Source organism: Anser brachyrhynchus, assembly GCF_964034855.1.
Source record: "Anser brachyrhynchus genome assembly, chromosome: 5".
NCBI lineage: Eukaryota > Metazoa > Chordata > Aves > Anseriformes > Anatidae > Anser > Anser brachyrhynchus.
The window spans coordinates 45,830,822-45,850,462 of NC_137699.1; the positions used below are offsets into that span (position 1 = coordinate 45,830,822).

At 40.0% G+C, this 19,641-nt stretch overlaps 1 long non-coding RNA gene across 1 annotated transcript in view; it reads left to right on the top strand.

Moving 5' to 3' along the window:
- The first annotated feature begins 12,838 nt into the window (after nucleotides 1-12,838).
- Nucleotides 12,839-19,641, top strand: part of LOC308196718 — a 102,692-nt gene continuing 95,889 nt past the window's right edge. Inside the window, exon 1 of the long non-coding RNA XR_013952365.1 lies at nucleotides 12,839-16,617. This is a non-coding gene — a long non-coding RNA (uncharacterized lncRNA). The remainder of the gene's footprint in view (nucleotides 16,618-19,641) is intronic.

The following is a 19,641-nucleotide window of genomic DNA, read 5'->3' on the forward strand; positions in this document are numbered from 1 at the left end:
GAAAGGCTGCTATAGGGTCTCCCTGGAGCCTTCTCTTCTCCAGGCTGAACAACCCCAACTACCTCAGCCTCTATGAAGTTAGAAGAGGTGTTCCAGCACTCTGATCATCCTTGTGTCCCTCCTCTGGATTCACACCAGTACATCAATGTTCTTCTTGTGCTGGGGACCCTAGAGCTGAACATAGTACTCAAGGAAGGATCTCACAAGAGCAGAGTAGAGATAGAGAATCATCTCTCTTGACATGCTGACCATGCTTCTTTTGATGCAGAACACACACTCCACTGGCTCATTTTGAGCTTCTTATCAACCCATGCCTTTCTCCCCCAGGCTGCTCCTAATACATCCTACACCCAGAATGTATTTGTGCTTGGGATTGCCCTGACCCAGGTGCAGGACCTTGCACTTGGCCTTGATGAACTTAACGAGATTCTATTTCACCTTGGGAGGAATTAATTATAAGCATTTGACCATCATCAAGCCCTTCATATGTATGTTTTTCAGCAGATTTTGAGGTATACTGTAGCTCTACCTACTGTAGGTAGAAGGCGATAGAGATTCTATAAAGGGGAAAACTCTCTGGTTTAGAACCTTGCAACAAACTCCCTCCTAGCCCTCTTTCTAGAAGTGTTCTGCCCTCCTGTGGCTTTTTGCTTCAGAAAATCTTTTTACTTTATGTAAATATGTCTATGCTAGCTTTTGCTGCAAAACAACAATAATAAAAAATCTGCCGGGGGGGGGGGGGGGGGGGAGAAAAACAAAACAAACAAAAACAAACAGTGCTTTCCAAAGCAGTTGTATGAGGCCATGGACACAACCATGCAAAAAATAGCCATAACACAGTAACTTTGTGTCCATTACATGTTGTGGGATAGGAGGGAGAAGAAAAGGAACTGGGGAAAAAATAAAATAAAATAAAATAAAAACACTGTAAAGATTCCCACTAATGTTCCTCTTACTATATGGTAAACCCACTCTATTTATGCTTTTACCATAAGGTGTACATTCAGGTTTTATAAATATAGTGAATGAAAGTAGTTCCTTTACTACTTACACGTTGTTGCTTACAAATGACTACAGGCCCATGCACTTTGTCTGAACAAAACATAAATCTGGAAAAAAAAATCTGTAAGGAATTAGTTTAGCAGCATGCTTCTTGTGCCAGTGTCTGGATTACCGCCACATTTGGTTCAAAGATTTGTTTACAGCAAACGTGGAAGGAATATTTTTTTTTTTTGCCCTGACTCTGCATGGTTTGTGTTATCATTCCAGAGCATTGTATTATAGTACATAATGCATATATCATGCCTTTCATAAAATACATCCAGAATTATGACATTCCTTTGGACTTACTACTAGATTTATTTCACAGATGCTTACATTCTATTACATCCATTTTATAAGGCCTTGTATAACACACACAGACTTTAACAATGTTCTATGTTACCTTTTTGTACAAATTCCTAAAGAGTTTGCAAATCCCATCTTTTCCCTTCAGTTTCTTTGCTCTTCTAGGCACCACACAATGTAAAAATCATTAAAAGTTCCACTTGTGAGCCTCACTTATGATTTTTATTTCTGACGCTAAAAAGGAATTCTGCCTGTAATAATCTAAAATAGACCCTGGGCAGTTCTGAAGTTGTAGTCAAGCAAACTCATTAATTTTTTTTTTAATCTTAAGAGACTCTATAGGGATCTTTACCTCCCCCTGACTGGTGCAGAGGAACAGGGAATGGGGGCTGCGGTCAGTCCCTAGCACTTCATCTCTGCTCCTCCTTCATGGTCACTCTCTGCCCCTGCGAGGGGTCCCTCCCACAGGATGCCATCCTTCCTGAACTGATCCTGTGGGGGCTGCCCACAGGCAGCAGCTCTTCAAGAACTGCTCCCACATGGCTCCGTATCACGGGGTCCGTCCCCCCAGGAGCAAACTGCTCCAGCACGGGTCCCCCACGGGCAGCAGCTCCCCCAGACCCTGTGCTCCTGCGTGGGCTCCTCTCCACGGGCTGCAGCTCCGGCCTGGGGCCTGCTCCTGTGGGGGCTCTCCATGGGCCGCAGCCTCCTCCAGGCCACATCCACCTGCTCCACCGGGGGCCTCTCCACAGGCTGCCAGGGAACTCCTGCTCTGACACCTGGAGCACCTCCTCCCCCTCCTTCTGCACTGACCGTGGGGTCTGCAGGGCTGCTTCTTGCTCCTCGCTGTCCCAGCTGCTGGGGTGCAGCAGTTTTCTTTCCCTTTCTTAAATCTGCTCTCACAGAGGCGCAAAAAACACTGCATGTTGGCTTGGCTCTGGGCAGCAGTGGGTCCCTTTGGAGCCAGCTGAAACTGTCCCTTATCTAACATGGGGCAGCTTCTGGACTCTTCTCACAGAGGGCACCCTTGTAGCCCCCTGCTACCAAAACCTTGCCATATAAACCCAATATGCCTTGTTAGCCCACTTCCATACTTATTTGTCCTTTAAAGTAATTTGTTGTAATTTTGTAAAAGAAAAAAATAATTATTATCCTACCTCATAGGGCAGAGAGTATAGTAATATATATATATATATATTTATAATAGCTTATTAAGTATTTAAAATAAGTTATCATGTTCTTCTTCAGTCTTTTATTCTGGATTAAGGAATTAATTTATCTTTTTATCACTGATTCCCAAACCTTTATAGTGGCAAAATTTAAGATAAACAAAGGTGCCAATTTTTCTATCCTTCCTGACTCTGCTAAAAGGCAATTGAGAGCCTTCAGTTTACAAACCTTAAGTGGCATTCTGTGTGCTCATGATGGAATTGTTCAGAATAGTCTCTTCTATACAGAGCTGCGGTGCTTTGGCTAAGGTCTCTACACTACTGAGAAGAGCGGGATGATTTTTTCATGTCCTTTATCCCTTTAATATATTCCAGAAAGGTGCTTGTCTCATATACACTTGTGTCCTGTGCTTGATATTTATTCACTGAAATATCTGTATCTTTATGTGGAAAACCCCAACTCTCTTAATTATTCTCAGTTTTGTATTTATACTTCGGATCTTCATCTTCCTGAGTGTATTGCTTTGCAGTTCTCCTTATAAAAGTTTTTTTTTTTCCTCCTGTTGATTTTGGATCGCTGTTCCATTTATCAGAATCAGTTTGAATTCTAATCCCATTATTCAGAATGACTGCAAATGTTTTTGCTGTCATCTGAAAATTATGTACATTAATTTTCAGTTTCACATTGCAAATTAACAGAATATCTCAATTAATATTAATTAAATCTAGTTAATTAAACCTATATGTTCCCTAGCTTAGTTTGTCTAGTTTTAGATTTTAAAGAACAATAAAATACACATTTCTGAATCAACATAGTTAGTTCAGAATGCTACACATAAATGAAAGTGAGAAAAAAACTCACATCTCACACACAAAAAATCTATTTTTTAAAGTAGTAAGAATTTGTTTCATAGTTTCCAGCTATACATTCAGTTATTTCAGCACGTTTCTACCTCATTGCACGTTTCCATTTGTTCTTTCTAAGTACAGATAAATATTACCATTATTTCAGAGAATTGCGGTAACTGACATGCAAACAGTATGTATTCATGCAAACATAGTGTGTAGCCATGCAAACACCTTTTTGCTTACTACATTCAGCAGCAAAGTTTGAAAAGTGTACACAATATTTTGAAGATATTTTCACTGTAGATAACGCTGCTTTATTTTCAGGTTATTCTCAGGCAGAAAAATAGCCACAATTCATTTAGTGTAATGATATTTTTTCCTTAAGTCATCAGCAATATTCCTTTATACATAGTCTTTATCAAACCAGCTCTCAAAGCCTTTGCTGTTTTATTGCACCACTTAATGACACAATTATAGAAAATCAGTCTCAAAGGTCTTACCCTAAGGTCTTACATGAAGCAGTTTCATTTGCCCATCACAACTGATTAGAACTGTGAATTATCCCCTCATAGTTTAAGACCAGTGATTTCCTTCAAGTCCCCCTGCACAATGTTTTCAGCACTAAAAGCCTGCCATTTGGGCTACAATAGACCGCTTAAATAGTGGACTGCCGCTGTCTTGCTGTCTTATTCTGACTGCAGTGGGGTGGGGAAAAACAAGAACAGCAGAGCCCAGACAGATCTGAGGGCACAGTAACCTCTGGCAGGAGGCAGTAACAAGCAGCTGGCACTGGGTGAGATGCTAACATCTTCAGCTGATACAGCTGCCTCTGAAAAATGATGTGTGAACAAGCCATAAATCATTCTTGTTATAGAGGAATATTTAGTAAATACCTTTCAAAACCTCTGTGGATTCCTCTCTCTACGAACTATATGAGTAAATTGCTGAAACAGAGCTTAAGAGTGAGAAAAATCCTGTTGAAGTATTTGGAGATATACAAACATTTTTTCAATCAAGCAATCCTTCTCATTGGAGGGACTGCAATTTAAAGAAATACCCACTACTCTTTGCAACCTGTTTCCCACATATCTTTGTCATTTTCTGCAACATTTTTATTGCAGCCATGAAACCATAAAAAACTCATAGCCTAATTTATTACCTAGAATGTTTCAATGACCAAAGATACGTGAATGCTTTTGACGTGCAGCTGACTTTGGAAAGAAATCTATTGAAAAAAAGGGAGGGAAGTGTTTCACTGTTTGAAAGGCTACACTGAACGAGAAATACTGAAATTTAACTACTTGCTTTCTACTTCCTAAGCATTACTGAGAGAATCCAATGAGCTCCAGGTGTGTTCTTCATAATTTGCCAAATGAATGTGTAAACCCGTTCTCTTCGATAGCAATACTCTAATATTAGTCTTACATATTTAACATGTAGTGCACATCAGGTTTTTGCAAGTAATGAATTTTCAGCATGTGTTTCAGAGACTATGGACAGATTCATTATTGTCCTGATTAATTCAGTATTGTCCTGCTAATCAAGTATTACTATTTAGGGAGTAGATAATAAATATCAACAGATGTTTATTCAGGTAGGCCTTTTGAAAACTAGTGCTAGCTTTTGGTAAAACTCAGGTCTACGTCTCAAAAACTAAGAAGTATATTAATTTGGAGTTCTGTTCTTACCACCCTTTTAGAGCATCTTTAAGGCATTTCATTTATACCTTGAATTCATGAAATATTTGTCTGACATTGGGCTTCCTTCTACAATTGAGTAATTTTTAAAAGGGAGAACACAGCAAGTTTTATTAACAGAAATGAGACAATTGTGTCAAGTAGGAAAATAACAAATGCAATCATTTCAATAAAGAAAAGAAGATCTATAAATCTGGCTTCATAACTGTAGTTACTAACTCTGTAGACTAGCTGGACTGCAAATGGCAACAAGCCACATACACAGCTGTGTACCTGAACAAGGCAATGATGTGCTATGCATACACGGTGCAACTTTTCTACAGCAAAATATAGTATCCTGTAGGTATTTTTATTACTGAATTTAGGAATCAGCTACACAACATCTGAATAACTTGCAAGAAGCAGTGCCTGCAGTGACAGAGTCATAAGAATGATGCATTCCTGAAGTACAAAGAGAATCTGAAGAAATAATGGGGTTTTGTGAGGTTTATTTGCTGACTAGAACTACTAAATGCTATTTCCAAGACCTTTGCTTTATTTTCTAATTAATTTGCTTAAATTGCGAAAAAGATTATGAATAATGAAATGAGTCCAGAGAAAAACTCATGGATCAAGAAAGACATGAAAATAATATCTCCAAACAGGAATAACCATATTGGAATTGCAAATCTTTAATGGATCAGTACGCACAAACTGTAAGTAGGGTAAAAGAACAGACGATGATAATATGTATGGCTTTTCAAAATGCCAGGCTAGATATTCCCACCATCCATTTTATTACTTTTTGGAAGAGAAAAATGTAAACCTCATGACTGCACTGAAACCCAGTACGTAGGAGTCTCTGAGCAAATAGGTTGGTGAGGCAAGGGAAAAAAAGTCTTTTATTTCAGTCTACTCCAGGACACCAAGGAACTGCGGAGTTGCCAGTGGAATATTCTTCTCTTGCAGCTTTTCCATAAGGATTTGGCAAATGTTTGATTATACTTCAGTTTTGCTTGCCTACATGTTGGTGTAATGTAGTGGGTTTACGTGGCAAGGTTTTGGTAGCAGGGGGCCATGGGGTGGTTTCTGTGAGAAGAATCTAGAAGCTGCCCCATGTTAGGTAAGGACCCCACTGGAATATTGGAGTAGAATCACCACATGTATATGTTGCTTACAGACAGTGTGTCTAAATATTCTTCCTCCCTGTTCTGATAATTTGAATGCTAGAACTAACGGTAGGAGACCATTGCCAACCACCGAGGCAAATACAGAATTTATCTATCAAATTGCTCTAAATTCAGTACTTTGAGGTTTGTATTTGTCAACAAGTCTTTGTATTTGTCAACAAGTCTTTGTTCTGTTCAAATTTCAATCTGTAAATATATTTTCCCTAAAATTTATATTTAATCTACATTGCAAATTATTCCAAATTCTCTCAGAGGAGGTTGTCTAGAGGAGTGCTTTAGTGCCAGTGCTTTAGTGAAGGGATTATTTTTTGGACTGTGTTTGTACAATACCAAGGAAGTCTGTCAAAGGTTTAGTGTAACTGCAATACCTAAAATCAATGTGATGCTACTCATTTTATTTTAAAATGTTATGTGATTATGCAATTCTATTTCTAGGCAATGTATGACACTTAATTCAGATGTGTGAAAAGTGTTTTTTATGTTTGTGTAGAGAGGGTTCTCAATGCAGGGTATCGTGGGAATCTTTCCAGAAAGACCTTGAGAGCAAATTGAGGTGACAAATATTATGGATACAAAAGCCTGTATTAAAGACCACAGCAAGATTTCTCCAGCTAGATTTATTCTACAGATTAGTGCCAGTAAAGCTATTACAGAAATATTGAATTGACAAGAATTTTATTAGGCAATTGAGTGAATTATGCAAATGGGTGTCTAATTAACCATAGAACATAACTAGATCTGGGAACACAAAAAGCTGCAGATCTGGAATGAAATCTTATCTAGCAGTGTAAAGGCTAAATCTGGCCAAAACATGAAGCTCCAAGGTACAAACAGGAGATAGTTCCTGGTCAGATTTCCATATGGAATTCTATTTAATCCAGTCAGACATAAAACCTTGGAAATAAAAGTGATATACCAGCATAAATAAGGAAAGAATGCAATTCAAGCAACAAAAAAAAATGTAATTTCCATACAGCTTCAAAAGACAGTATCTGTGTCAAAACCTGCCATGGGGAATATTTATAGAGTTGCTTAAAAATATTTCTACATAATGTCTGTACAATAAATAAGTAAATAAATATTACTTTGAGATTGTTACTGATGAAAGACATACCACTATTTATAGGATTTTATCTAAATTCCTAATGTTCTTCCATTCATTCTTGTGCCTCCAGTATTTTTGTTTATTCTCACTGTCTCTAGTATTGTGAGCTTTCAAGATTCTGGCCTCCTGTCTTTCACTATAAAAGAGATTTTTGATCTACATATAAATATCACCTTTGTTTTCCTTTCACATCCAGCCTGAAGTTCTACATTGTCAGGCTGCCTCTCTTACTTCTCTTACCTTGTCATTCAACTCCAGAGTAGTCACTTCCTCTTGAGTTTGGGGTAGGGCTTTCAGTCAATGTATTGTAGAGAATTGATTGTACTGCTGTGGATGTATTGACTTCAGTTGAATTACAGAGATTGATGCTAGTTCAGGGAGTAGGCATTGTGTATCTGTGATAGCCTGGGTATGTTATGTTAAACTTATACAAAGAAAGGAATGGATCTTGCAGTGGGAACTACTACTCCAATCCTGTTTTGAAATCTGTAAACCTTTGTGGGATCACTTTAATTTAATGATCACACAAGTATTTGAAATTTCGTATCTGTTTATCACATTACAGCATTCATAAAATATACATTTTTAAAACACGCACTACATTCTATATTAAATTCTAAGGAACTTCTTTTCTTTTTTTCTTTTCTTTTCTTTTCTTTTCTTTTCTTTTCTTTTCTTTTCTTTTCTTTTCTTTTCTTTTCTTTTCTTTTCTTTTCTTTTCTTTTCTTTTCTTTTCTTTTCTTTTCTTTTCTTTTTCTTTCTTTTCTTTTCTTTTCTTTTCTTTTCTTTTCTTTTCTTTTCTTTTCTTTTCTTTTCTTTTCTTTTCTTTTCTTTTCTTTTCTTTTCTTTTCTTTTCTTTTCTTTTCTTTTCTTTTCTTTTCTTTTCTTTTCTTTTCTTTTTTCTTTTTTCTTTTCTTTTCTTTTCTTTTCTTTTTTCTTTTTTTCCCTTCCCTTCCCTTCCCTTCCCTTCCCTTCCCTTCCCTTCCCTTCCCTTCCCTTCCCTTCCCTTCCCTTCCCTTCCCTTCCCTTCCCTTCCCTTCCCTTTTTTCTTTTTTTCTTTTCTTTCTTTCTTTTTTTCTTTTCTTTCTTTTCTTTTCTTTTCTTATAGAATGTATTGGCTTTTCAGAGGGAAAAAAGATAACTCTTTTCTTCCTGTGTACATCTCTTCATATCCCTAGCCAATGATCTGCCATTGTTATCTATAATCTAAATTAAAAATTACCATAAAGTGTAACTGGCTAATCCCAGTCATGGTTTTTAACTGCCAGATATTCTTTTATCACCAGGTCACAGTCTTGACTGAAAGATAGACTGAATCATCTCATACCTACTCAGCAGAAAGAGATATTTCATTTATCCAGTGATTGAAGAGATTCATAAACAATTTGCTGACATTTGCACAAAATACTTTTAAGAGTTCTTTACTTTTTTTTTTTTTTTTTAAAAAAATTCCTTGGTACAGGAATAAATCCTTTTCTCAATCACCATGCTCTTTCACAGATGTAAAACCAGCTATTACAATATATGATTTTTTTCTTCAAACTGGAAAGATAAATACACAGCATCTATCAGTCTTGGACTGTGACATTTCTGTTGCACAATGACAGTATTCAAGGAAGAGTACAGCATAGTGTTTTTAAAGCTTGCTGCTCATCCCACTTGTAGTTTATACAGCTGCAGATTACAGATATTTGAATAAATATACACATTGGCCAAGGGGAAAGCAAGATGTAGACAGCTAGTAAAGCAAGAAACAAAGCCCCTCCAGCAAACAGGAGCATGGTGACACTACAGAATCCTACACTGACATCACTGAAAGAAAAAAGATTCAAGCCATGCTTCTGAGCTGTGCTTGGGAAGAGCTAAGGGGGAAGCACTGTAAATGGACCAACGTCTATAGAGTAAGAGATGATGTTGAGAGGTACGGGCTCTTTTGGGAGACAAAGAAATTGCAGAGAAAGTATGTCAGGAAAAAAATAAATAGTAAGAATTGGCCTAAATATGGAAGCAGATGTTGAATATCAGCTTATGACACAAATGAAAGAGTATGTTTATATATATAATACTTTATGGCTGGGTTTTGAGTAAAACAAGTAAGAACACTCCATGGAAAATTCTCCCTTTTCTGGCAGGTCCTCTTACTTAGCTGGGTTTGTTAGATTTTAAATACGAATAACAAGAATAGTGTCAAACATTAAAAAATGAACAAACAAACAAAAAAATACCTTTGACATGTCAAGTTTTTAATGTAAAAAGTAGTTGTGACGTATAATTTCTCTGTACACTGCAGGAAGTCCAATATTTCAAACAAATCCAGTGCTCATCTCCAGTTTACTAGTGGGTGTCTAGTAACTGCTTATGAGACACTTAGTAGATTGGGCATCTGTGCATCTGAAAGAGTATCTGATAACTATAAAAATTAGCATTTAGGAGAGATTTGCTTGACTAGGCTGCAGGATTTGTTACTTCAACAGTCATCTTCCTAACCATTCTAATGAAGAAATCTAACATTATGAAGAAAACATGAAAATAGGCAGCTTTTCTATAGCACAATAAAACCTCACTGAGAATTAAAGTACAGGATCTTACATATTTTGTGAGTGACACAAGCTTTTCACCATGTGCACCAGTAAGTTGAAAATTTTCCTTTCACAGTAGTTTTCCTTTCATTTAAAATATTTTGGAAAAAGAAATAACTCTTGAATTAGAAGAAAAACTGTCCTGAAAAATTCTGTGACAGAATGGAAAGGATGGTAGGTTACTATGGCTGTAAATATCAAAGAAAGAACCAATGACAATATTAGTTTATTGGCTTTTGTGCTCTTTATATATATATATTTTTACGCTCTTGATTCTTCATTTTACAAATGAATGTAGTCATCTACACATCCACACAAAGTCACGTGCCACTATTTTCTCACATATTCATTTAAATAGTATCCTGTCAGAAATTTCAAAAGGTGTAGATGTTGTCTCATATTTCTCTGCTGGTAGGTGTAGGTATATAAACTCTCTGGTTTAGTAAGTAAAAGTGTCAAAATAAAAAACTCAGAACAGACATCAACTTTGCTGTTGGTCTCTGTTTATAAAACCACTGCTACTACAAATGCCTTATAATCCAGTGAATTCAATGTATCACAGGGGTGTGTATAAGAGAGTCAGTCTTTCATTTTAAAATTATCTCACCTTTCTGAATTCAAATAATAGTAATACAAAAACAAAAAACAAAAAACCCTCAGGGTAGGAATGATCTATATAATTAGTTTGTGTGGACTGTTTTCTTGTTCAGTTATCATAATGAAATAGAATATATATTATTCCCGACAGAAGTTATTTTTTTAATATCCTTTCAAAGAGAAAGATTGGCTTAAAAGAGTAAACCGTTTTTAGCACCAAACCCAATTTAAGCTGTTTCAGTTTAGATATCTAGGTTTTGTTTTTTATTTCATAATATTTGACTACCATGTAATCCTCATAGATACATAGAAACCAAGTTAAATTTGGAGAGGAGAAAAGCTCTTTCCTGATTGTTTCTCTAACTCAGTAAGTAGAAATCTATTTAACTACCATTAAATTATTATTAAAATGAAGTTATAATTTTAGTAATATATTTAAATGAATTTTCAAAGCAGTCAGAGACATAGTAACTAATAAAGTATGGGTATACAAATAACAACTCACCAGTAATTTCACAAGCATTTCTTGTCACATTACAATTCAAACCAATCCATATGCATAGATATGTGTGAGAAACCAAAGACACAGTATCTGGCTCATATATAAATGAACTCATAAATGTTCAAAGTAAGGATCCATGATCATTGTCAACTGGCTTCACCTACTCAATGTCTCTGTATCTGAGTTGAGAGGGAAAGACAAGGGCAGGAACTGAGTACAGAAGACTTTAAGATGCTGTTTTAGAAGCATCACATGAAACTAGGTGATCTGGAATCAACATTGACTGTATGTCTAAAAAATAAAGGTTGATGTACTGTATGAGTGTAATTTAACCTGGCATGGTTATAAATTAGAGATGCCCAGACTTGTCTTGGTTTGCAAATCCTAAATTCTTCAACAGCTTTTCCAGTCAGGTTTCTTATTTTGAGATTCTGCACAGGGACAGAGGTGTTACCAGAAATTTAGAACTCAGGGGATCCCCATTGACAAAGGTTGCCCTTCTTTGGAAAGGTAGTTCAGAATACATATTTTTATTGCTGATCTTTGTAGAGTTGCTCTTAAGTTTTAGATGAATCCTGAAGGATCAAAAGGGACTGTGTCACAACAGAAACATCTATCTGGTTTTAGATCAGAACTAATACTTCAGGATGTTTTAAATGTAACCATGTAGAAACATCCACCTTCTTTCAAAATTACATAGAGGTTCAGAAAATGTATTAACATCACAGACTTTCTTGGTAAACAGCGAGGGACAGAGTTAGAAAGTTATGGTTCAGAACTGAACATTTTATATGGCTGAGAGCTGACCCAGTAAGCAGTGCAGCAAGCTGATCTTGTCTTTTTACCCAACCTGTCTCCACCTTTGCTCTTCAGATATTTCCTTGGTACCTTTTCTTCTGTTACTGGGCTGCCTAGAGAAAAGAAATGGAAGAGGCATGTGGAAGGGGTCTCTCTGGAAACATGCTTGAAATGTACATTTGAAAGGAGGCATTTGGTGCCAGAAGAGGTACAGTAGCTCGCAGGCAACCCACACTGGATCACAGAATCATAGAATGGCCTGGGTTGAAAATGACCTTAAAGATCATCTAGTTTCAACCCCACTGCTCTGGGCAGGGTTGCCAACCACTACAGCAGGCTGCCCAGAGCCACATCCAGCCTGGCCTTGAATGCCTCCAGGGATGGGGCATCCACAACCTCTCTGGGCAACCTGTTCCAGTGCCTCACCACCCTCTGAGTGAAAAACTTCCTCCTAATATCTAACGTGAATCTCCTCTGTCTTAGTTTAAAACCATTCCCCCTTATCGTATCACTATCAACACATGTAAACAGGTGTTCCTCCTCCTGTTTATACACTCCCTTTAAGAGGGGGACAATTAACTCCCTCTCCCTGCTGGCCACCCCTTTTTTAATGCTGCCCAGGACATAGTTGGCCTTCTGGGCTGCAAGTGTGCACTGCTGACTCATGTCCAGCTTCTCGTCCATCAGGACCCCCAAGTCCTTCCCGCAGGGCTGCTCTCAAGTTCTTCTTCTCCCAGTCTATATAAAAACCTGGGACTGCACCATCCCAAGTGCAACACCTTGCACTTGGCCTTGTTGAACCTCATTAGGTTCTCATGGGCCCACTTCTCCAGCCTGTCTAGGTCCCTCTGGATGGTGTCTCTTCCCTCTATTGTATTGACTGCACCACTCAGCTTGGTGTCATCTGCAAACTTGCTGAGAGTGCACTTGATTCCATCGTCTATGTCATTGATAAAGATGTTGAAGAGCACCGTACCCAAGACCGACCCCTGAGGGACACCACTTGTGACCGACCTCCACCCAGACATAGAATCGTTAGCCACAAACCTTTGGCTGCGACCCGCCAACCAATTCTTTATCCACCTAACAATTCATCCTTCAAATCCGTAACTCTCCAATTTAGAGAGAAGAATGTGGTGAGGGACCACATCAAAGGCTTTGCTCAAGTCCAGGTAGATGATATCCATCACCCTTCCTTTGTCCACCGATGCTGTCACTCCATCATAGAAGGCCACCAGACTGGCTAGGCAAGATCTGCCTTTGGTGAAGCCATGCTGGCTTTCTTGGATCACCTATCTCGTGCATGCCTTAACATGTCTTCCAGAAGGATCTGCTCCATGATCTTCTCAGGCACAGAGGTGAGGTTCACCAGCCTGTCGTTCCCCACGTCTTCCTTTCTCCCTTTCTTAAAAATGGGAGTAATGTCTCCCTTTTTCCAGTCACCATGGACTTCACCTGACAGCCATGATTTTTCAAATATGATGGAGAGCGGCTCGGCAACCACATCAGCCATCTCTCTCAGCACCCTGGGATGTATATCATCTGGCCCCATGTACTTATACACATCCAATTTCATTAGGTGGTCCTAGACTTGTTCCACTGTCACAGTCGGACGGAATCCACCCCTCTTACCCTCTCCAGGAGGTTCAGGGTCCTGACAGACATAGGGAACTTGACCACCAGTGAAGACTGAGGCAAAGCACTTATTGAGTACCTCAGCTTTTTCCATGTCTGAGGAAGCCAGTTCTCCCGTCTCGTTTATCAGAGGGGGAACACTCTCCTTGGCCTGTCTCCTGCCTATGTATCTGTAGAACCCCTTCTTGTTATTTTTTGCATCCCTTGCCAAGTTCAGCTCGATCTGTGCCTTGGCTTTCCTGATCCCGTCTCTACACATCCAGATGACACCCCTGTATTCCTCTCAGGGTACACAACCTTGCTTCCACTTCCTGTACGTTTCCCTCTTTTCCTTCTGTTTAAGCTGCAGGTTCTTGCTCAGCCATGCCGGTCGCCTGCTGACTCTGCTCGATTTCTTCTGCTGGGGGATGGAGAGCTCTTGTGCTCTCAGAAGGGTGTCCTTAAAGAGCTGCCAGCTCTATTACATTCCTATGACCGTAAGGACAGTTTCCCAGGGGATCCCAGCCAGTAATTCCTTGAGCAGCAGGAAGTTTGCTCTCCTGAAGTTCAGGGTCCTGCTCTGCTTTTTGCCAGACCCATATTACTCAAGATCACAACCTCCACCAGAGCATGGTCACTACAGCCCAGGCAGCCTCCAGTCTTAACCTCTCTAATGGTCTCTTCCACATTGGTGAGCACCAGGTCTAGTAAGGTTTCACCTTGGATCGGTCTATCTATTAACCCTTAACCAGTCTCCCCAAGACTCTGAAGTCCTTCTTCATAGTCCTTAGAGGAGTTTTTCCTATTTCATCATTGCCTACCTGCAACAAGAAAAGAGGATAATAATCCGAGGGCCGTACTAGCAAAGGAAGTTTCTTCCTTACATCTTTAACCTGGGCCCCTGGGAGGCAGCAGACCTCCCTGTTTATCAGGTCTGGTCTGCATATTGGGCCTTCCGCTCCCTTCAGCAGTGAGTCACCAATGACAATGACCTTTTATTCTTTACTGAGGAGGTTTTCATGCAGTGGGTAGTCTGATTAGACTTTGGTGACACCTCCAGGTAGGAAGAACCATCACCCTCGCCATTGACTAGTTGTCCTCGCAAAGCAGTGTAGCTGTTCTGCAGGGGCAGCTGGGGAGGTAGGGGAATCACTGGGCAGGTGCACCTGCTACGCTTGTAATACTGAGCAGGGACCTTTTGCCATTGGCCCCTGTCCCCCAATTCATCACCATTGTTGTTAGGGGGAGAAGAGAAGAGGGGGTTCACTGTAGCAGGAACTCTGCCTGCCTGCTGATCCCCTCCTATTACATGCTCCCAAGGCGGTAGGGGGTGATGTGTTTCTTGTGCAGCCTCTGCTGGCTGCCTAAGCCTCAGGGCTGATAGGGAGTATCTCCACCTATCTCTCTCCCTCTCACTCTCCCTAATGCTCCTCAGCCTCTCCACCGCTTCCTTCAGGTCAGCCACAAGGCTGAATAAATCATTCACCTGGTCGCATCTGATGCAGGTGTTGTCTCTGTCACCCTGCACTGCAAGTGCCAGGCTCTGGCACTTGCTGCAACCTGAGACCTGTGCACGCGCATGTTTGTGTGGGGGCTCTGTCTGGGTCTCCACACTTTTCTTCACAACAGCCTTCCGCCGGGGTGCAACCATGTCAAACCAGTAGGCTGGCTAGTACTCTCTGCAGTAGCTTCTTCACTAAAATTATAAGTTCTAAGAGGCAGAGTTCCCAGCGAGGAGAGGAGAGAAGAGGAAGGGACGTATGAAAGGGAGAAGAGGATCCTCCCCGCACTCCTCCCTGCCCCGCTTGAACTGCCTCGCCTAAACTGCCTGCGCTAACTGCCAAGCCGGTTCTGTTTGCGTGTCCTGTTCGTGGCGCTCCTTAGGGGCTGCTTTTATACAGTCAAACGGTGGTTGCCTGGGCGAGTGGCTACTAAATGGCGGCGACCCCCGTTTAAATGCCCTGTCGCTGCCGCTGCCGGCTCTGCCTACACCCCGTCAGCCTCCCTCGCGAGGGCTGCCGGGTCCTTGCGGCTGCCTCGAGTGGCCTCGATGCCGGAAAAAAAAAAAAAGCCCTGCCCGCCTCGATCCCGCGCTCCGCTTCAGGACGCGTCTGCCTCAGAGCCGATCGCCTCGGCGAGGGGCTGCCAAATGGCGGCGACGCCGGATTTAAATGGCCCGTCGCTGCCGCTGCCGGCCCTGCCTACGCCTCGTCAGCCTCCCTCGCGAGGGCTGACAGGTCCTGGCGGCTGCCTCGAGTGGCTTCGATCCGGGATACTGCTGATGGACTGGGACCATGCCAGGGCAGGGACAAAGGGACTGCGGCCCATGAATAACCCATGGTGAAGCAGAGAAAATAAGTAAAAATCAAGAAGCAGAGGAGAAAAAAAAAAAGAGTAAAAAGCAAGCAGCAGCAGAAAGAAACTATTGTGCGCTGACCACAACCTCCTGTACTGCCTGTTGCCTCACCAAAGGGCTAGGCCTAAACTGAGTGTAATGTGCTGAAAAAGCAAGGGGAGTTGAGGTTAGGAAAGGGCAAGAACGTATACTGGACTGAAGATAAACCTGGCAAGGGAGGAGTAAATGTTTTCTCTAGCTGTTTTATTTGTCTATTTTGTTTTTGGTACCTGAATCCATAAATAAAAAAATACATTAGTTAGCAATAAATAAAGCGAACTTCCTGGAATCAAGACTTTTGCCCCTGGTGACTGATACGCTCATTCATCAGATTATTTGAACCAAAATATTTTTTATCTGAGGGTTGGATGAAATTCATACTGTACTCAAACTGATTTACTTATTCTTGGACCTATGCAAAGGCCACTTTTTTTGTTCAACTATTAGTTGGTCCCTCATGTAATTCCACTTGCCATGTTCAGTTTATTCCCACTCACTGCCACCAGTAACTTAATATACTGCTGTGTTTTGTTCAGCTTATGTAAGTGAATATATGTGGGATATACGGATGTCCTTTACTACGATGGGCCTCTTAAACAACCTCCAAAGAGAAGGTGAATGTTTGAGAGCGAAAGAGACTATGAGGCCAGTAAAATCAATGAACTCTTTATTTTATTCAATTTGCAGAATGACCCCCATCTGTTACTCCAACAAATGAAAAGCCAATACAGACATACAGAAACACAACAGAATTTCCATGGGAACTGCAGTGAAGTACATGATGGCAGAACTTTATGTAAGTACAAAATATGGAGAATTCACATTAAATAAATAAATAAATAAATAAATAAATAAAGTTGTCTTTTCTACAGTTAGGAACTAAATTATTCTCTTAGATATACATTGATCTCCAAATCATTTTTACACAGCAGGTAGTTTTAGAATTCATAATATTGGATACTTGCCTAGAGAGGGTTGTGTATTCATACATAAGAAACACAGGCACTGCAAAAATACAATTAGGTTGAAAATCTATATCGACCTTTACAGTAAATCTTACACAGTACTGATGTAATCCTCTCCCAAATAAATATTGTAAACTGCAGCAGATGTATTACTTATCCCCTCTTCAATAGCTAGAACTTGAAAGATATGAATACTTACCTCATACATAGTTAGATGAAGGAGGTAGAAATCCTTGAAACCTGCTGAACTCTTGACCTCTGAAATTCTTATTTGTTTTCTTGGATGGTCATTTTTTGCAGTGTTGTAATTCTTATAAATGATGAATGCAGCTAATCTATACATAGAGCTGTTTTGATATCAAACTCCAAAGCCAGTAAAAAAATAAATGGCAGAGAAGATAAGTCACATCTGTCATTGCTTTCAATATTACAGAAAATTGGAGAAAAATACTGAGACTTTCTAAAAAATCTCTAAAGATCACTCTTCATTATGAAAGTAAACATTGGGAAGATAAGTGTTCCTTACAAGGAAAATCAAAATGGTCTTAGAAGTACAGGAAAAAAAAGAAAAAAGAAAAAGCCTGGATATGTAAGGAAAATTATTTCCAACTGTAGGATCTTACTACATCCCCTGTCCTCTCTCTCTTAAAGTGAGAAGTAACATATTTAAACAAACAAACATTGATCTTCAGGGAACTGTTTCAGGAAATGTACTTGCATACATTGCAGATACTTGTCTCAGTGGTTGTATCTTTGTTTTCTTGTGATTAAGAAAATTCCCACACTGAGCCTTAGTGCAGTTTAGCTTAAAATCTTTTTTTTTTTTTTTTCCAGTCCTTCTGTGTAATAATTAAAACTGACCTTTAGAAAGGGAACATAAATACTCTTTTTTTTTTTTTTCATTTTTGAAGTTTGTATTCAACACGTATATAATTTAATGGGCATTTTTAAAACAAATGAATACTGCTAAGGTGTATTTTGTACTAGAAAAAATTCCTTCACATACTGCAAATTAGTTAACTAAAAACAAGTATCATTGTCTTAATTTCCTGGATACAGTTGTAAGAACCGTTCAGTATTTTCTTCATTCAGTATATCAGAGATAGAATGCTTACTGTACTACCTGATAGGTGTCTTCTAGACTAATGTAAAACTTGAAATGTCAAACTGCGAGTAGACAGAATCTAGTGAGTAAAGTGAAGCAAATGCATTATGGATAATGTCACTGACAAAACTGGTTTTGATGCTGACAAGAAGCTGCAGAAGGTTTACTGAAGCAGATTCCTGTTTACAAAAATCTGTATTCAATTCTCTTGACAAAGAATAGGTCATTATTCATGGTGAAAACATAAATGCTAGTAGTAAGTTAACAATATTTTGAAAGGTCCTATCTTGATGGCACATGAAGGTAAAGGCAGAAAATACTGTTTCCAAGTTATCCATTCCCTTCTTAGGACAATAAAAACAACATAGTTCTTGTCGTAACCTCTTGGTACCAAAAACTTCCTCTAAGAGAAGCAGGGTTAAGAGCATTGGTAGATAGGGGAAGAGCAACCGAATTCATCTACCTGGACTCAATGCAAACCATTTGATGTCCAGCACAATATTCTTGTTTCTAAATTGGAGAGACATGGATTTGACAGGTGGACAAAGAAAAATGAACTGCCCAGTGTAGGAGAAAATCAGGTTTGAGACCAGCTAAGAAACCTAAAGGAGGACAAGTCCATTGGGCCCGATGAGATACATTTGTGGGTCCTGAGGGAATAACAGACGTAGTTGCTAAGCCTCTATCCACCATATATGAGAAGTCGTGGCAGTCTGGTGACTGGAAGAGAGGAAACATAACCCCCATTTTTAAAAAGAGAAAGAAGAAAGACTTGGGGAACTGCAGGTCAGTCTGTTTTGCCTCTGCGCCTGGCAAGATCATGGAGCAGTTCCTCCTGGAAACTGTGGTAAGGCACATGGAAAATGACCACTTGGTGGGTAAGGAATTGGCTGGATGGTCACACTCAAAGAGTTGTGGTCAACAGCTCAATGTCCAGGTGGAGAACGGTGACGAGTGCTGTTCTTCAGGGGTTGGTATTGGGACTGGCACTGTTTAAAATCTTTGCCGTTGACATGGACAGCGGGTCTGATTGCACACTTTACAGGTTTGCCAATGACACCAAGCTGTGTGGTGCAGTCAACACGCTGGAGGGAAGGGATGGCAGCCAGAGGGACCTTGACAGGTTTGAGAGGTGGACCTGTGGGAAACCTCATGAAGTTCAACAAGGCCAAGTGCAAGGTCCTTCATCTGGGTCAGGGCAAGCACAAATACAGGTTGGGCAGTGAATGGATTGAGAGCAGCCCTGAGGAGAAGGACTTAGGCTGATGAGAAGCTCAAAATGAGTCAACAATGTGTGCTTGCAGCCCAGAAAGTCAACCACATCCTGGGCTGCATCAAAAGAAGCATGGCCAGTAGGTCAAGAGACGTGATTCTCCATCTTTATTCTGCTGAGACCCCACCTGGAGTACTGTTTGCCTCTGCGGCCTGCAGCACAAGAAGTATGTGGATGTACTAGTGTGAGTCCAGAGAAAGGCTATGAAGATGGTCAGAGTGCTGGAACACCTCTCCTACCTTCATAGAGGCTGAGGGAGTTGTGGTTGTTCAGCCTAGAGAAGAGAATACTCCCTGTAGTGGCCTTCCAGTACCTAAAGGCAGCCTACAAGAAAGCAGGAGAGGTACACTTTGTCAGGGAGTGTAGTGATATGACAAGGAGTAATGGTTTCAAACTGAAAGAGGGTATATTTAGATTAGATATTTGGAAGAAATTCTTTACTTGGTGAAGCACTGGAACAGGTTGCCCAGAGAAGCT